This window comes from Branchiostoma floridae, chromosome 3 (genome assembly GCF_000003815.2).
Source record: "Branchiostoma floridae strain S238N-H82 chromosome 3, Bfl_VNyyK, whole genome shotgun sequence".
Lineage (NCBI taxonomy): Eukaryota > Metazoa > Chordata > Leptocardii > Amphioxiformes > Branchiostomatidae > Branchiostoma > Branchiostoma floridae.
The window spans coordinates 31,433,521-31,450,798 of NC_049981.1; the positions used below are offsets into that span (position 1 = coordinate 31,433,521).

At 41.2% G+C, this 17,278-nt stretch overlaps 1 long non-coding RNA gene across 4 annotated transcripts; it reads right to left on the reverse strand.

Moving 5' to 3' along the window:
* Window positions 1-1,210: 1,210 nt before the first annotated feature.
* LOC118411627 lies at window positions 1,211-17,260 on the reverse strand. 4 transcript variants are annotated; one of them, XR_004830696.1, is made up of 5 exons: window positions 17,104-17,260; window positions 12,079-12,138; window positions 11,810-11,854; window positions 8,156-8,215; window positions 1,211-2,020 (listed from the first exon to the last, which is right to left on the reverse strand). It is a non-coding gene; the product is annotated as an uncharacterized LOC118411627 (long non-coding RNA). The 4 variants fall into 4 exon arrangements; XR_004830698.1 differs by lacking the exon at window positions 1,211-2,020 and adding an exon at window positions 2,786-3,566; XR_004830695.1 differs by lacking the exon at window positions 1,211-2,020 and adding an exon at window positions 2,786-3,569.
* Window positions 17,261-17,278: the final 18 nt, after the last annotated feature.

A 17,278-nucleotide genomic window follows, 5' to 3' on the forward strand; every position in this document is an offset into this window, starting at 1 on the left:
ATATGACAGTCTTAGGAAATCCTAGGCTTATATGACAGTCTTATGAAATCCTTTGCTCATATGTCTTAAATCATATACTGATGTGGCAGTATTATGAAATCGTTGGCATACATGATCGTCTCAGATCATAGACTACTACTACTAATCTTTGGCTTATGTGACAGCATACTGTTTGAATAAGCAGTCTCCTATCTACCGAAATACACGTGTTTAACGCCTAAGGCATGGTGCTTCGACAACTTTTACAGATACTAAAAGAAGAACGTTTCCAAGAAAACGTAGAACACAAAACACAAGATGGCGATGATCAGGAAGTTGATCACCAGTAGTTGGACTTGTTTGATCGTCTCCTGGTCCATGGTGAGTTTGGTGAGTTTGAGTGACTCTTTAAGTCTCAGTTCACTTTCTTAACTTGATGCCTTCGGCTCAGTAAGTTTACCACTGGTCCAGGGAAGACTGTCTCTCACCAAAGTTCTTGAAGCCTACTTTTATGCCATCACACACACAGAGCATAACATGTTCACAACAGTTCACGAACGACATTCTTGGCTTGAATTGGGATGCATATATACTCCATCGGTTCCACATGGAAAAATAGACTTTTAAGTTCATGTTTACTCTTTTTTTTTTGGTCTCAATTCAAGCCACCAAACAGACGAGAAACGCATACAAAATATGAGCAGGTCTGTCGGAGCTTCAGTCGAGCCGTTGTAGCGGTGCCGGTGCAGTGGCAGAGCGAGCGATGTCATGGCCGTTGGCAAGCCCTGGAAATGTTATCTACAATCAGGCGCATGGTTTGCATAAGCACGAAAACTTTGAAGCTGGGGGCAAATATGATATATGCCAAGAAGAATGGAAACGACAACGCCATTATGGTTTGTGAATTTGAAGACTTAAGTGGTAGGACTGCTAGAGAAGCCAGTACTGTTTGCAGTCTCGAGGAATACGGAAGCAATGGTCTGAGTATCTACAAGTTTCTATATATGAACTTTCGTTATCAAACTTTGTGTTGGTACTAAATGAAATAATGACGAATCAGTTAATCTAGTATCGACTGAGTCTGCATATCGGTGAGTAGTGTTTTTTTTTTGCAAGTATGATGTTACCAGTAACATGTTGAATCACAAATTGAAATTATCGGGTCTTTCAATGTCATTAGAACGCTAGTCCAGAAAGAGTAAATGTCTACGAAAAAAAACAGACGGACACAGACCGACAAATAAGGTTTAATCACAGCTGTGACGACGCACTATGCAACACATAGAAAATCTTTATTTTGTTGTTTCAACATTATAATACCCTCTACAACCATTGTATTGTCGGTAGTTCAGATAAAGCCCACGTTTTTATACAGCATGCGATGTTTGTATCACTTAGTACCTTTATATTGTTATACAACATTGTTGCATGTACATGCTCTACGAAGCCACCAGCATTGGACGCGCCTTGAAAATAAGGCTATGTTTAGATCAAGTACAAACTCAGTTTATCCATGGGCTGTCATGCTTGAAGAAACATCTTAGCATACTGAATTCATAGACCTGTATGACAATCTTATGAAATTTAGGCTTATACTTTTTCTTTAATCATATGCTAATAATAATATGGCAATTCTGAAATCGTGGGCTTATATGACAGTCTTAGATCATAGACTACTACTACTTATCATAGGCTTATGTGACAGCATACTGTTTGAATGAGCAGTTTCCTATGTACCGAACTTACATATGTGTGTCACGCCTAAGGCATGGTACTTCGACAACTTTTACAGGTATTAGAAGAAGAACGTTTCCAAGAAAATGTAGAACACGAAACCCAAGATGGCGATGATCAGGAAGTTGATCGTCAGTAGCTGGACCTGTTGGATGGTCTGCTTGTCTAATTCCATGGTGTGTCTTCTTGGGTGAGTTTTTGGTATTCTTTAAGTCTCAGTTCACTTTTCTTAACTTGATGTCTTCGGCTCAGTAAGTTTACCACTGGTCCAAGGAAGACTGTCTCTCACCAAAGTTCTTGAAGCCTACTTTTATGCCATCACACACAAAGAGCATAACATGTTCACAACAGTTCACGAAAACGAACGACATTCTTGGCTTGAATTGGGATGCATATATACTCCATCGGTTCCACATGGAAAAATAGACTTTTAAGTACATGCGTACTCCTTGTTGTCTCAATTCAAGCCACCAAACAAACGAAAAACACATACAAAAAATGAGCAGTTCTGTAGGAGCTTCAGTCAAGTCGTTGTAGCGGCGCCGGTACAGCGGTGAACGAAGTGGCAGATCGAGCGAGGCCATGGCTGTCGGCAAGCCTTGAAAATGTTATCTACATACAAACGTTTCATTTGCAAAAGCACGAAAACTTAAAGCTGCGGGCGAATATGATATATGACATGGAAAAATATATAAATAGAAACGACTGGGCCATTATGATTTGTGGCAGCATGGAGACTTGAGTGGAGGGACTGCAAGAGAAGCAAGTACAGTTTGCTGTGATGCAAGGGGATCCCGGCCACAAGGAATACATAAAGAAGTAATGGTCTGAGTATCTACAAGTTTCTTTATGAGAACTTTCTTTATCAGACTCTGTGTTAGTACTAAATGAAATGTTGACGAATCATCTCATCTAGTATCAGGAGAGTCTGGGTATCGTTAAGTAGTTTTTTGGCAAGTTTGATGTTACCAATAACATATTGAATTACAAATTGAAAATTTCAGGCCTTTCAATGACATTAGAACGCTAGTCAAGAAAGAGTGACTGTCTACGAAAAAACCAGACGGACACAGACCGACAAACAAGCTTTAATCACAGCTTTGACGATGCACTATGCAACACATAGAACATCTTTATGTTGTTGTCTCGACATTATGATACCCTTTACCACCATTGTATTGTCGGTAGTTCAGATAAAGTCCACATCTTTATACAGTAACCAATGTTCGTATCACTCCGTACCTTTATCTCAACGTTGTTGCATGTACATGCTCTACGAAGGCACCAGCATTGGACGTGCCTTGAAAATAAGGCTATGCTCAGATTAAGTACAACCTTAATTTATCCATGGACTATCATGCTTGAAGAAACATCTTAGTTAGCATACTGAATCCATAGACTTATATGACAGTCTTATGAAATTCTAGGCTTATATGTCTTAAATCATATGCTAATAAGAATATGGCAGTATTCTGAAATCGTGGGCACAGATCATAGACAATTACTACTAATCATTATGTGATTACTTCTAATCATTATGTGACAGCATACTGTTTGAATGACCAGTCTCCTATTTTACCGAAATACATGTGTGTAACGCCTAAGGCATGGTGCTTCGACAACTTTCACAGATACTAAAAGAAGAACGTTTCCAAGAAAACGTAGAAAACAAAACCCAAGATGGCGATGATCAGGAAGTTGATCGTCAGTAGCTGGACCTGTTGGATGGTCTGCTTGTCTAATTCCATGGTGTTTTCTTTTGGGTGGGTTTTGGTATTCTCAGTCCACTTCTCTTAACTTGATGCCTTCGGGTCAGTGAGTTAACCACTGCTCCAAGGAAGACTTCTCGTAGCCTACTTTTATGTCATCACACACAAAGAGCATAACATGTTCACAACAGTTCACGAAAACTAACAAATTCTTGGCTTGAATTGGGATGCGTATAGGTTCCACATTGGAAAAATAGACTTTTAAGTACTTGTTTGCTTTTGTTGTCTCAATTCAAGCCACCAAACATACGAGAAACACATACAAAATATGAAAAGGTCTGTCGGAGCTTCAGTCGAGTCGTTGAAGCGGTGCTGTCGATACAGCGGTGAATGAAGTGGCAGATCGAGCGAGGCCGCGGCCGTCGGCAAGCCGTGAAAATGTTATCTACCAGGGTTGGACAGGTTTTCTAAAATTCACTTGTCCTATCAGACAAGCACACAAAAAATTTTACTTGCCCGAACTAATTTTTGACTTGCCCAAAATTGAAATGTCAACGTTATATACATTTTCACCTCCAGCAATGGAATTCTTATTATTGCCTCTGTTTCTCTATGTTGGCCATTGCTTGATATCATGACTGCAAAAAGTATATAAAATCGCACTGGACATAGAGCTAGTGGACTTGTCCAACCTTGTCTACATAAAAACGTATGATTTGCAAAAGCACGAAAACCTTGATGCTGCGGGCGAATCTGATACATGGCATGGAAAAATAGAAACGACAGCGATATCATTATGCTGTGACACTCGAGTATGGACACTCGAGTGGAAGGACTGCAAGAGAAGCCAGTACAGTTTACTGTGATGCAAGGGGATCCCAACCACAAGGAACACATAAAGAAGCAATGGTCTGCGTCAAGCTCCGTTTGGAATTGTATCTACAGGTTTCTTCGTGAAAACTTTCGGTATCATACTCTGTTAACGTTGGTACTACATGAAGTGTTGGCATATCAGTTCATTTAGAATCAGCAGAGTCTGGATATCTTTAAGTAGTCTTTCGGCAATCATGATGTTACCAATCACATGCTGAAATTTAAATTGCAATTATTAGACCTTTTTTATATTGAAATGCTGGGCCAAAATAAGTGTCTATCTAATATGTAGATGTACTCTTTTTTTTTATTCAGTCAAATTATTCAGAAAACCGTACAGTATTTCTATAACAGTTCTGAAAATGCGAGTTTAATAGTTTTTTCAACATACTGATTTGTTAGTATTTCCTGATTCTAACATATAACATGCGTTCATAAATTCTGAAGAGGGTTTGCCTGATCGTATCCTTTGACTTGACGTGGTTTTTAGCTCTGTAGGTATGTAGGTATGTGTAAATAGTAAAGTTACGTAGATTTAACCGACATCAAGTCGTACAACATTAACCTGGAATCCAGGCTGTTCCCAGGGCCCACAAAGGCTAGCCTCCACCAGACTTTTCTCCGGGGGTACGGGGATGATAGAATTAGGCAAAAAATCCCGAAATTGGCCAGGGTAGTCAGTTCACGCTAAGGTACTAGTAAATCTTTACTGGTCCCTGCAGCAGGCCAAATCGTCTGGTGGCAAAACTCCCATGGCAAATTATTATCTGTGTAATAACCAGCATAGTCAGTCTGGTAAAGACAACTTAAAGGTCAGCTCTTCTGCACGGCCATCTGGTCTAGCATAATCCCAAGGAAATGTTACTTCAACTTTCATTGAACCGGGTTATTGACTAAATTATCGTAACGAGCGTAGTTGGTCAGACGTGTATAGAATTTTACAGTGCCAACTAATCTCAGCCTACAGCCCTGGGAGAGACTTGGACTCGTTTTTTTTTCATACATGCAACAACAAGGAAGAGACGGAAACCAACGAACAAACAAGCTTTAATCACAACTCTGATGGAAATGTGTAAAAGAATGCATGACTAGTTTGTATTGCGTGAATTTCAGATATGTAGATAATCTGTGTTTTGCTGTCTGGTCATGTAAGGGCAATAACAATGTAGCAGTCTCAGGACATCCGGGTATCCTGATATGGATGCTGAATACTAGCTGGAGGTCATGCTTTTGTGGTGAACAGTATTTCTTCGATCTTTCTTCTGACTACAGCATGCTTTTGACTACAGGCCGTAGCATTCGTTTGTGTGCAGCGTTCTATACGAAAATTACTTTTATAGGCACATCCACGGGAGTGCCTCGTTCATAAGGCCACCTCTTGAATTATGCGCAATCTCTTTTCGACCAGCAGTAGGTTGCTATTGGCAACAGGTGCTCATAGATATGTTCTTTTTTCTATAATTACATGCTTGTACTACATTGTATTAGTCTAAACTACTAGGGGCTGCAAGAGGTTTCCATGTATCACATCTTTCCAGTTACATATGTACATGTATCACACTGGACAAGTAAGCAGTTTCTTACAATCACAAGGTGTATGCTACTAAGACATCTTGCTTCAGTAAGACAACGGACACTAAAAGAAGAACGTCTCCAAGAAAACGTAGAACACAAAGCACAAGATGGCGATGATGAGGAAGTTGATCACCAGTAGTTGGACCTGTTGAAGGGTTTCTTTATCCAGCTCCATGGTTTAGACGTTACTTAATGTTCTTATTCGCGATTCTTGCTGCCTTCGGGTAAGAAGGTCTTGTCTGGGGTCTTGCCCGCTTGCAACCAGCGTGCTTGATATTATCACACACAAAGATCATAACATAACATTGGCGAAATATGTAGACAACATAAGTCGTAGAAGTGGGAAGTAAAGAGTGACTTTTCAATTTCAAAAATTGATACTTTCTTCTCGACAAAAAATGGCAGATACGCTCTTGGATGTCCCACCTCAAGCCACAGTATAGAAGATACGTCACGAGACAGACTATCGGGTCTGACGTCTGCACGTTGCTGTGAAGTCAGCAATGATGGTGTGTTCTTGCCGTTACGTCAGCAATGATGTCATGGTTCTTGAGCGTGAAAATTTCTCGGGTATGGAGTCGGTGCGCGTAGCTAAGGTCATGGCAGGCTAAATGCCTAAGTTATTGTTAATTGAAAATCTTTGCTGTTTACATGTTGTTGATGGTATTTGTTTAAAGCTTCTGGGTAAAGAGTATTGAAAGCCGCAGATTGGCGATATGCTGCATTCCAGGTGAAAGAAATAAACTGAAACTAAAGCTTTGGAATCTCCAATTCTCTGAAAAAAGGAGTCGTTCATAGCGCGAAAATGTTCATCTCCAAGCAGATCCTACGGTGCCCTAAGATAGTATCAAAGCTTGCCAAGGAGTATAGACGGCCAAAGGGAGTCAGACGGGCACTGAAGGTGCACACTCCTAGGCCGGCTTCACTACTCTGCCAGCTTTTGCTACGATAGGATCTGCTTGGAGATTAGAAAACTTTAGCTGCGTGTGCATGTGGATGAAGCTTGAGACAACACCTGACAGTGTGTAAAAGCTCCTGGAAGCTTAAAGTGAGAGCTTCATTTGTAAAAGCGCGAAAATGTCGAGGCAGATGACGTGAAAACGACCCCTAGCGACTACAGAGCGTCATGAGGCTGTGCATATGTGTCGCGATGCACGTAGCATGACCAGGGCCGAAAGTATTAAAAAAGATCAACTGCAAATATGGAAATATTATGATATTATGAAATGATGATTAGATATCAACTGAAAAAGATGTGATTATGATATTATAATTAGATAACGTCATAATCAGCTATGAACAGATATTACGTGAATATCACGATATCGTAATCGAAGATCAACTGAAAATATGTGACTACATTGATATTAATAACTAGTTTAGTGAATATCAACTGAAAATTAGTGAATTTATGTGAATTTTTCCGCAAAAAGCTAAGAAGTGATATTATGTAAAAAGAATCCCGGGGGTCGACGACTTAACAATGGATTAATGCAACATCAAATTTCCATATATTTAAACAGATTTCACATTCATGCGACTGTTAATTATCTAATCTAGTAAGGTTTAGTTAGAATCAAACTCGTGGAAGTTTCACAGGTGCAAACTAGTTACCACATTGATAATAGTAACGAAAAATAAAAAGTTAAGAAAAACATCTATCATTTGGGACGTCTTGCCTTGCATACGATTTTACCTATGAAGAGATCATTGTAAATTTCATACTGTAACTGTAGTTATTGAGACTTATGGCTAATGCGGCTATGCTACACTAGAATAGGTCGAAAAACTGTCTGCTTATCATTCAGTACAAATGTAGGTGGTTCTATATTTTAAAGCCTTGAGTAACCCCTCTTTTCAACGGATATATAAATCATAAGATCACTAAAGCCTGGTTAAGTACTCCAGAAATGCTCTCAGCTACACCGGGTAATGAAATAAAGTAGCAAAATTCCGCTGGGAATTGCATGAGGCAAAGCCCAATGCTGTTATGTCATACAGCTGTGAACAGCACGTGGACAGCACGTGATTGAAGCCGTCAAGCTGGAGGTATTGTTGTACAGTAAAACATAAAACGTCACATATAACATGGCGTCAGGACGAAATCAACAGGAATGCAGCCTAACAACCTATGTTGCATATTTTTTCTACGCATAGATATTGCAGAACATATATACGGTAAAATTGACGGGACTGGAACTATATAGAAATTAATATTTGGATGCAATCTTTGACTATCAAGAAGAATACCCAGCTTCACCAAAGTAGCCCAGGTCGTCACCTACCTTAAATCAAGGGCAATGCCTCTCTGTGTCGTCACTTCCGGTTGTCAGTGGCCACAGCCCCTGTGAGGGACAAGCATGGGCGGATGGAACATTCCTGTGCCATATTTGGAATCTACATATTTTGTTGATTTGGATTGATACTTGTTATCGAGGAAACTGTTTGACAATGTTTTGCCCTTCAGTAAGCTACATGAGATATCAAGAGATATTCCATTTCTGTAGGGGCAATCAATGAATGTATGCCAAAAAGTAGTTACTCAAGCAACTGGATATGATTTTGAAAACGCTCAGACGTTTCAAATAGTATCCACTATCCATTTGTGAAGATTAGACATCCAGGTATCGTTAACATTGAAGAAGAATCAATCTTTACTTCTGGATACTTTATTTTTTTTTTTTTAAATAATAAATAAAATAAATAATAAAGTATCCAGAAGTAAAGATTGATTCTTCTTCAAAGTATCCACTATCTTTCGTCAGTGACACTGAAGTAATTTGGAAGGAACTGGTCTTTTACACCCTAACTATGAATGAAGATAATTTTAGATGTCCAATAGGAGATATTGTAAGACAATGGCCATCAATCAACGAATGAAGTAAATAAATGAAATGAATCGCATGATTGTTCATCAGGATCATCAGACCATCAAAGCTACCACTTTAAAACGTTGATTTCCTTGTAAACCATTGTGTATGTTTGCGCTAAAGAATCATCCACGTTTGCACCGTGTGCTGAGTCTACACTGGATACCACATGCACCAAAGCTATTCTAAGCTACCATGAACATCTGATATGACAGCTCTGCCTATGTCGGTCCCCCATGTGTCCATGTGTACTGTGTAAATGTACATGTATGTACTTTAGTTTACACACATCCGGCTGTAGTGTAGATATGGACTAGGAATTAACCATTGTCTGTACGGACGGATGCCAAGGAGGTTTGCTCAGTAAACAGAGAGACAAGAAGGAGGCATGATATTAATAATTCTTGTAATTTTCATATTCATTTTATTCTCCTTTACAGTCTGTGCTCAGGAAATTTATGCAATCAATTCAAAAAGACATGAACAGCCCCAACATCATATGTACCAATCTCAATGAAGCACAATAATTGTAAAGCCCATCTATAGCAAAATCATTTGATAAATTCGTGGCCTCTTCACTCAGTGCGAACTACTATACGATCTATTTGAAGAAACACTTTCAAATCCACGCAGGTCTAGCCTGGATGCCAGACTGTTTTCAGGGCCTAATGAGTTACACAGGTTGTACTTATAAACAAATTACGCTGCTATTTTCGACAAAAATAACTCAATACACCCTTGAGCCATATCTACTCCGTGATTCTACTCTGTGATAGCCTGTTGGTCAGCTGTGGTGCGTTGTAGCTGGCCACCTGTGGTATGAATGGTCATCAATCATAGGTTCTCTTTCTACAGCTCGAGATCCTTTCTACAGCCATCTGGCCAGACCCCTACACGGTGGATGCCATTGAGATCGTGCTGGGGGGGGGGGGTCTAGAATCCAGGCTAACACAGGTGGGTATGACTGTTCTAAGGCTTAGGTCCCATCGATCCTAGGTCCTACCCGGGCCCGGCTTGGATGTTTAGGGAAACGAAAAATGAAACTGTGGAAACGAAAAATGAAAAGGGATATACATAAATTATACTCATGACTAATTTAAAAAAAAGTTCTGCGTGTTTTGTTGCCTTTCTTATTTTTCGTTTCCGAAAGCTACCCGGACGGGTCCCGGGTTGGGAATCGGGACCTAAGCCTAATATAGGCAACTGCTTATTCATCACAACCGTGCATGGCATGTCATACTTTGTGCTCTAGAAGAAAAACGTCTCGAAGAAAACAATGCAGACGATACACAAGACTGCGATGATGAGGAAGTTGATGACCAGAAGCTGGACCTGTCGGATGGTCTCTGGCTCTATCTCCATCGTTGCTTAGCAACTTCTTGGCCTTGCGTCTGTCTTAAGGAGTATCAACGTCTTACACTATCCTGCTGTATGGTCGTTTCCTTCTTGGACGTTCTTGTGATGCAGTCTTGGTCCAAGAGCGCCTCTTGCCCGACTCTACGACACCGGGTTTTAGAGCCTAGGCTCCAACTGCACCGATGACAATGCGCTTCTTTTGAAATGTCGAGGGAAGAAACAAGCATCATTGCATCCATTAAAGCAAATAAGTGATTTCAAATCACAAAGAAGAATTTTCTTCAATTTCCGCTGTTAAAATTCGCAATGGTAGCTGAAAAACATGATTCAGCATTGCCCAATCAAGAAATAAGATTATTTTTGTCAAAACGTTGGAAAGCTTTCCAATTTCCAGTTCTACGTCGCAAGGAAACGGTGAAAAACACATTCACAGGGACACTTCTGGATGAGTTCACGTGCTGTGCTTTTTGCTATACGTTTGCTGTGATTTTTCCATAGAAACATGGTTAAACGGCTGTAATATACGCACACATTCAGTCGGTGAAAACTGTGCAACACTCCCCTCTGCTCAACACGGCAATGGTTACTACCGCAGTGGCGACTGAAGCTTGCTGACTTAGAGTGGCAGAACTTGGTAAGTGCAGATCACCATAAGCCAGGAGAAAGTGTGACAGGTGCAGATAGATAGAGGCCTTGGGCAAATGGTGGATGACGTCAGCATTGTCGTCGGCAAAGTCTTATCCAACGTCATCAGGTCAGGGGTAATCGTGTGGGTCGGCTCCCCTGATGATTGGTCGGTGTTGCTTTCGTCATGTGACCGATTCGTTCACGTCAGCAGTCATAGCCGTGATCAGATGAGACGCGTAGGATAAATCGTGGCAGGACGAAAAGTGACTAGTCCATACACGGCGAGCGCTGTCTATGTGTAATCTCCAAGAAGATCCTACAGTAGCATAAGGTAGTATCAAAAGAGGAGTGAAGCAGGCTCAGGAGTGTCTATGGCTAGCGGCTAGCGGAGGCACACTCTCTTAGGACGTTTTCACTCCTCCAGCTTTTGATACTGTCTTATGCTACCGTTAGCCTGGAGGGTACCCAGGCTATGCTACCGTAGGATCTGCTTGGAGATTAGTCTATCTGTGCTATTATGAACGCTGTTCAAGCGGTACTCATGATCATAAGGTGCGTGCATGTGGTGGTGGTTAAAGCTATACAACCCAGGAAGGTTACAGTGCTGTTTTATTGGATGGTGGTGCTCTACATGTGATGTCTGTAACGTCAACTCTCATCAATTACGCCTTGTACCCTCTTACCACCTACTAAACGCGTCAATTTAAAGCAATCTACTAAATGTAGCTTCAGTAAACGTATGCATGCTTCAGATATCCAGGTGTTCAAGCCAAGAGGTTTTTTTTTAATGTGTAAGTCATCCTCCTACGCAGGAACATCCAAAGCGAAACCGCCTGTCTGGATGTTCCCTGCTTTCTCAACCGTCACCCTTAGTTCCTGACCGGCCTGCTTATAAATCAAGCAAGTTTGATGGTACAAAGCGGAATTATGAGAGCTGATGCTACTAGTATAATTCAGTGCTGTGCTATAGTTAAGGGCATCCGGGGCATTAAAATAGCAACGAATCAAAAAAGAGTAAAAAGAATAACAAGAATTTGAAGTTTTGTTGGGGGCAAAATTAATTCCTGAGATAAGGAGTTCCCGTACCTCTGAAGTCCTTGAGACGTTGATGTGAGATCCTTAGTCAGACCACTGTGGGAAAATAAAATGTGGAAACAACATGTGAAAATGTTACACACAAGGGATATTCACAGTAGTAATATATACTTTTTTAAATTTATTTATTCAACAACAAATCTCAAAACAGGACAGAGAGGTGATGCACTCTAGCTACTATGCTAATCTTAAAGATATAGTTGATGATACAACATACCAGGTGGAAAAGGGTGAAAGAACTGATGCACAGGAAAACATACCTGCAGTCCTGGATACACACAGTTCCCAATCCAGGATGCCTCTCCGTAGCACAAGTTTACCTGAAAAGGTAATAAAATGGTATGTCTTTGTCATTCAACGGCTCTGTTAATTGTATTTTCCATGCCCATTCGCGTCGTCGATTTTATTACCCATTGCGAACCAGTACCATTGAGGCAATGTTTTCAACTGAATATGTCGTTGTTCAAAGAAACGTTGAACCGGTGGTATTGCCGGTAAAATATAACGTCGTCGAACGAAAAATCGACTCCATGTCAGATATTCTCTTATTATTACGTTTGACTTCCTACGCGTACAGCATTGGACGTCAAGCAAAATCCCGAAGAGGGAAGTCGACAGAACACTCTGGAAGGTCATTAACCTCTAAGCTTCAGATTCTTCCTACATATATAGAGCCCGCTGGGTCGGGCGGCGTGTCCGGTGTCTCCACATCAGCAAACTGTGCCAAACAAACATGACCTTGGCATACTGGCACAGTTCTAGGTCAGGGGGACAAGGCTTTAAGCGGTGTAGGGGCTGTTTGTTGTAAATGACGGAGAGATTAGAAGAGAGGGTAAAATAATGCTCTCCATGTGTCATTGCCACCTTGATGTTAAACTAATTTTGATGAAAATAGGATACTTACTGTTTGCATAAGAAGCCCCCCTCCCCCAATGAAAGGGGCAGATATTACATATGAAAGACCAGTGTCTGTGTAGTTTGGATGATTGATTACCAGTAATATCGAGGTATTCTCGTCAGTCAGCTTCAGACTGGTCTTTTAACCATTCTCCTCAGGACAGAGCTTGTAGTGCCACATCCAAATGGTCGTGTTGACCATGTAAGGGCGATGTGCCGTCTGCTGGATCATTCCAGCCTTCTGGTGATAGCTGGAGCCAGTTATGGTGCCAAATATGACAGGAGGCGGATAAAGTTATATCTGCTCCTGTGTCAGATGTGAACTACAGTGATCCCGTTTCCTTGTAATTAAATGTGAGACTGTTTCAAGAGCCTACACAGGTCATATCTTTGGCTCCAATGTCAATATGCCCCAGTGACATTTTGCCACCCCAGGGACATGCATAGTCTATGATGCAGTCTATAGTCAGCTGTTCGGATATTTTCGTTGCTACGTTGCCACACAGAGAAGCCGCACAGTTTCGGGTGGGGCAAGAACCAGTGACGCCCTCTCGGTCCCTCCCAGGACGTCTGCACGTAACCTCTAGACTGTCGTAAGACCCAGACTGTCGTAAACTCCAACATAGATCATCCAATGGTCCAGAAAGGGGACAAAAACTCTTTCGTCAACATTTGTTTCTTCATACGGGTGGTATGAGATAAGTCATGTGTGTTGGGTGGTTCCGGTGTGGGGGTTAAACACAATGCTCATCGCGAATTGTCAGTTGATCTGCTGGTAACATTAAAGCAAAAAGATTGTGTACCGCCTTGAACAACAGTGACATGTAACCATAGTCTTGTGAATCTAACTTGTGCACGATTATTGTTGCAGAAAAACACTGCACATATAGGAAGCTGTGTCCTTGCACGGAACACACGTAGCGCAAAAAGATTCCATTAATGTCTCGGCTGCAAATAAAAAGGCACTACACTCAGGCAACCAGTTTAGTTAGCCTCCGTTGCAGTATTCGAATGTGGCTTAGTTTATACGGGTGATACTTCCTTCCACGGCAAACTACCTTCCATGGTAAACTCCCTCCCTCGGTAAACTACCTTTCCCGGCATAAGAGAACCTAGCCAACGATGAAAATCGCAACCAGCGTCCCCCTTTCCCCCCAAAATAAAAACCGGCCCCGTTCAAAGACTGCAACGGAGGCTACAGTTGAGTGCCCTATACGTGGTTTGACCTCTAGGAAATGTCCCGTCCTCCAACAAAGCACAACAAAACATGTCATCAACAGACAGATTTACGCAGAGGCAGTTACCTTAATTCCCCCACTCTTCTCTCGTTAACTCGCACTCATCGCGTGTTGTTTCCCGACCGGCCCACTGATTACATCTATTTTTCATTACCCACAGCAGCACGATGTGTACAGCAGCACGATGTGTACATGCCATATCTTTTACAGGGACGCTCCGGTTTAGGGGCGATGGACGCATACCGGCATCGCTTTGTTGGCTCTACAGCTTCAAGCAATACATGATTATACGAAAATATCGATATTTGCCATTTTGTACACCAGCTGATTGCGTTATGTTAAGAAGCACGCTAAAGAAAATAATAATGTGTTTTTTGAAGTTATGATTAGTATATCATTATAAGTCGTGTAATATGAGCAGTGCAAGCTTGGATGCAAATGATCAGGCTCCTATAAATGAATTTGCAGTAAGAAGAGATTAAATCTATTCTAGTCTAATGGACATTTAATAAAACATCGAACAATATGGGTGGCGTGGATAATCCCCAAGCAAAATTTGGAAGAGAAGACTGTTACTTTTCCTGGCTGCACACAAATCTTCTGATCATGACAGGGCTGCAATTTAGACAGACTTTTAGCAGATTCTTTATAATCGATGACTTCAACCTCAGGCAATTCGCAAACTGTTAAGTCCTCCATTCGTTAAAACTGCCAGATCCCAGATATTTGATCCGAGGAAAAAGTTTTGGTAACCCAACATAGAAAACTGGGTCAAGTTCAGACGTAGTAACATGACACTGCGCAGTTCTACATCAAACACATGCCAGCTGACATACGCAATATTTGGGTTATCAATACATGTAATCATATGAGTTTCAACGGGACTTACCCAGAATGCCGAGTGTAAGTCACCTATCTTTGTCACTCGGAATATTTTGGACAAACACCAATGCTGCAAGTAAAAATTTATGTAAGTCCAATTTTTGTGTTGGAAACTACAGAGAGAACTCTTTTAACTTTTTTAAATTCGTCGAGTAATTTTGTGCAATGAGATACCACCGTATATAAACCACGGTAACCCCCCCCCCCCATTAGTCAACTGATGCCTTTGCCTCTTCCCAAGGACATGGCACATCAGCCCGGTAATGGAGAGAGTGTGTGTTTGTGTTCAGCGAAATGGCCTGTACTCAGGTCTGATCATGCCCCTTTTCATAAGGCACAGGCAAGCTATTCTAATTTTACGTTACCCATCTTGATTTGATTATATGGATGACATCCTCTGGGAACCAAAACACTGAAGCGAGCGTACGAATAAAAAAAGAAGATTTACAAAAAAAGGTTGCATTTATCATGAAATCTAAGTGGTCATAAATGACTTAACACACAAAATACGATCTACCAAAAAAAAAAGATTCTTCATTTTTTGTTCTTTCACATCTTCTTTAACCTTGGAATATTTCATGTCATTAGTATACATTTTACGATATTTGCTTTTGCAATATACAGCATATGTTTGCTTATCTTGCAGCTGCTTTGTACGATTCACAGTATGGTTGAAGTTTTTTCCATGCCGAAAATTGATGAACGCGCGGATGTCATCCATATAATCAAATCGACATGGCCCAAATAGGTATAAAAAACGTCGCTATGTTTACGTAAGGCTAGATAAAGTAAGTTTGCGTCAGTTTCTACCTTGAATTTAGCACAATACGTACAGGACCCGTATTTCGCTCCCCATACAGACCCTCGTTCATGGACAGGATCCGTTTCCAAGCAGATGTAAGGAGGCCCCGACTTGCTTTGTACGTCCCTTTCTGACGTTTTGCGTATGTGTCGTAAGTTCTATTGGTGCGTCTTTCTTCTCTTTAGCCTCGTACAAACACATGACGAAGACGTGAGTAACGTCACGTTAAGTCTATGGAGTGCAAAGACTACTCAAGAAGGCTTAATCTTGTTGTTCTACTTGACTTTATTCTACTTGCAGTACACATTAACCATGAGATATGTAATGTATGTATGTGTTGGCACCCAATATCAACTAAGCTGCCTAGATTTGCTATGCATTGCATGCGCATTGTCTGCAATTTCATTAAATCTGCCCCCCCCCCCCCACACACACAAAAACTTGAAAACGAAAGCTGACACAGTATCCTGACCCAGAGTTGAGGACTTATGGCTATATAAACCCAGGATGATCTTGACCCGATATGTAGTTCTGCGCTGACGTGGAAGACGTTAGTTGGGTCGGCAGTGGCACGCACTTCGGATGCCTGAACACTTACCCTTCCCTTATATATATACAAGTACATGAGCGTGTAAGACAAATGGCACATGGTAGACTTATCATGGAATCTCATCTGTGTTGGTACTGTACTATCAATCATAGTATAAAGCTAAACTTTCTTCCAACACAAAAGTATACATGGATCAAATTTTCAACGACCACTAGTACTGTCGCCAATATTGATCCCGAAGAAGGCGAGACTGGGCGTTGAAAATTTGATCCGTGTATAGTTTTGTGTTAAAAGAAAGTTAAGCATTGTACTGTAAATGGTAGACTTGTTTCCGAGCTATCATCTTTTATGCAAAAACTTTCTGATTCTGTTTGGTAATATGTAGTAATAACTGACCTATATTGCATGATTTTGTCGAGTTGTTGCACTTGTTCGGAATTTAAACGTAAACACTCGGGTCAGACGTGAATGATATACGATCCCAGCATGTTTGTTACATGCCTTTTACGGTGCTTTTCTTGGGGGAAATTTATAGCAGACACGGGCAGAAGTTAGGTGCGTGATAGTATGTCTCATTTGTGGGACAGGACACTAAACAGACCACAAGCACAATGCTGACTGCCACACCCAGTAGTAAGTTATACAGACGTTACGCTCCAATGGATGGAAAAAAAGGTTTTAAGACAGCTTCGGGCATAAACGTGCATATCTATATAGTCATACAACCATTGCACCTTACAACAGCGTTCCTAGTGTCCTTTTGCAATGAGGATATGTCGTCCCGTCATCAACAGTCAGAACTCTACTGATCGAGCACAGTTTCTGATAATATTAGTTCTTAAGCCACACTGGTGTATTAGTAGTACCCAGGTATCGTTCGGGGCAACGCAAGAGATCGCTATATGCAGCTTCTCACCTGTATTTTTGCCCAGAAAACTGGAGTCTTTCCTGTCTCAGCGCCCAGCCGACTTGCTGCAGACCCAACCCAGCTCGCGACGGCAATGTTGTTCGTGTGAGAATGTGTGTTATGCATAGACTATTTTATGAGCAGCCACCCTGCGTTTTGCCCTTACGGAGCAGCCCATGTGATC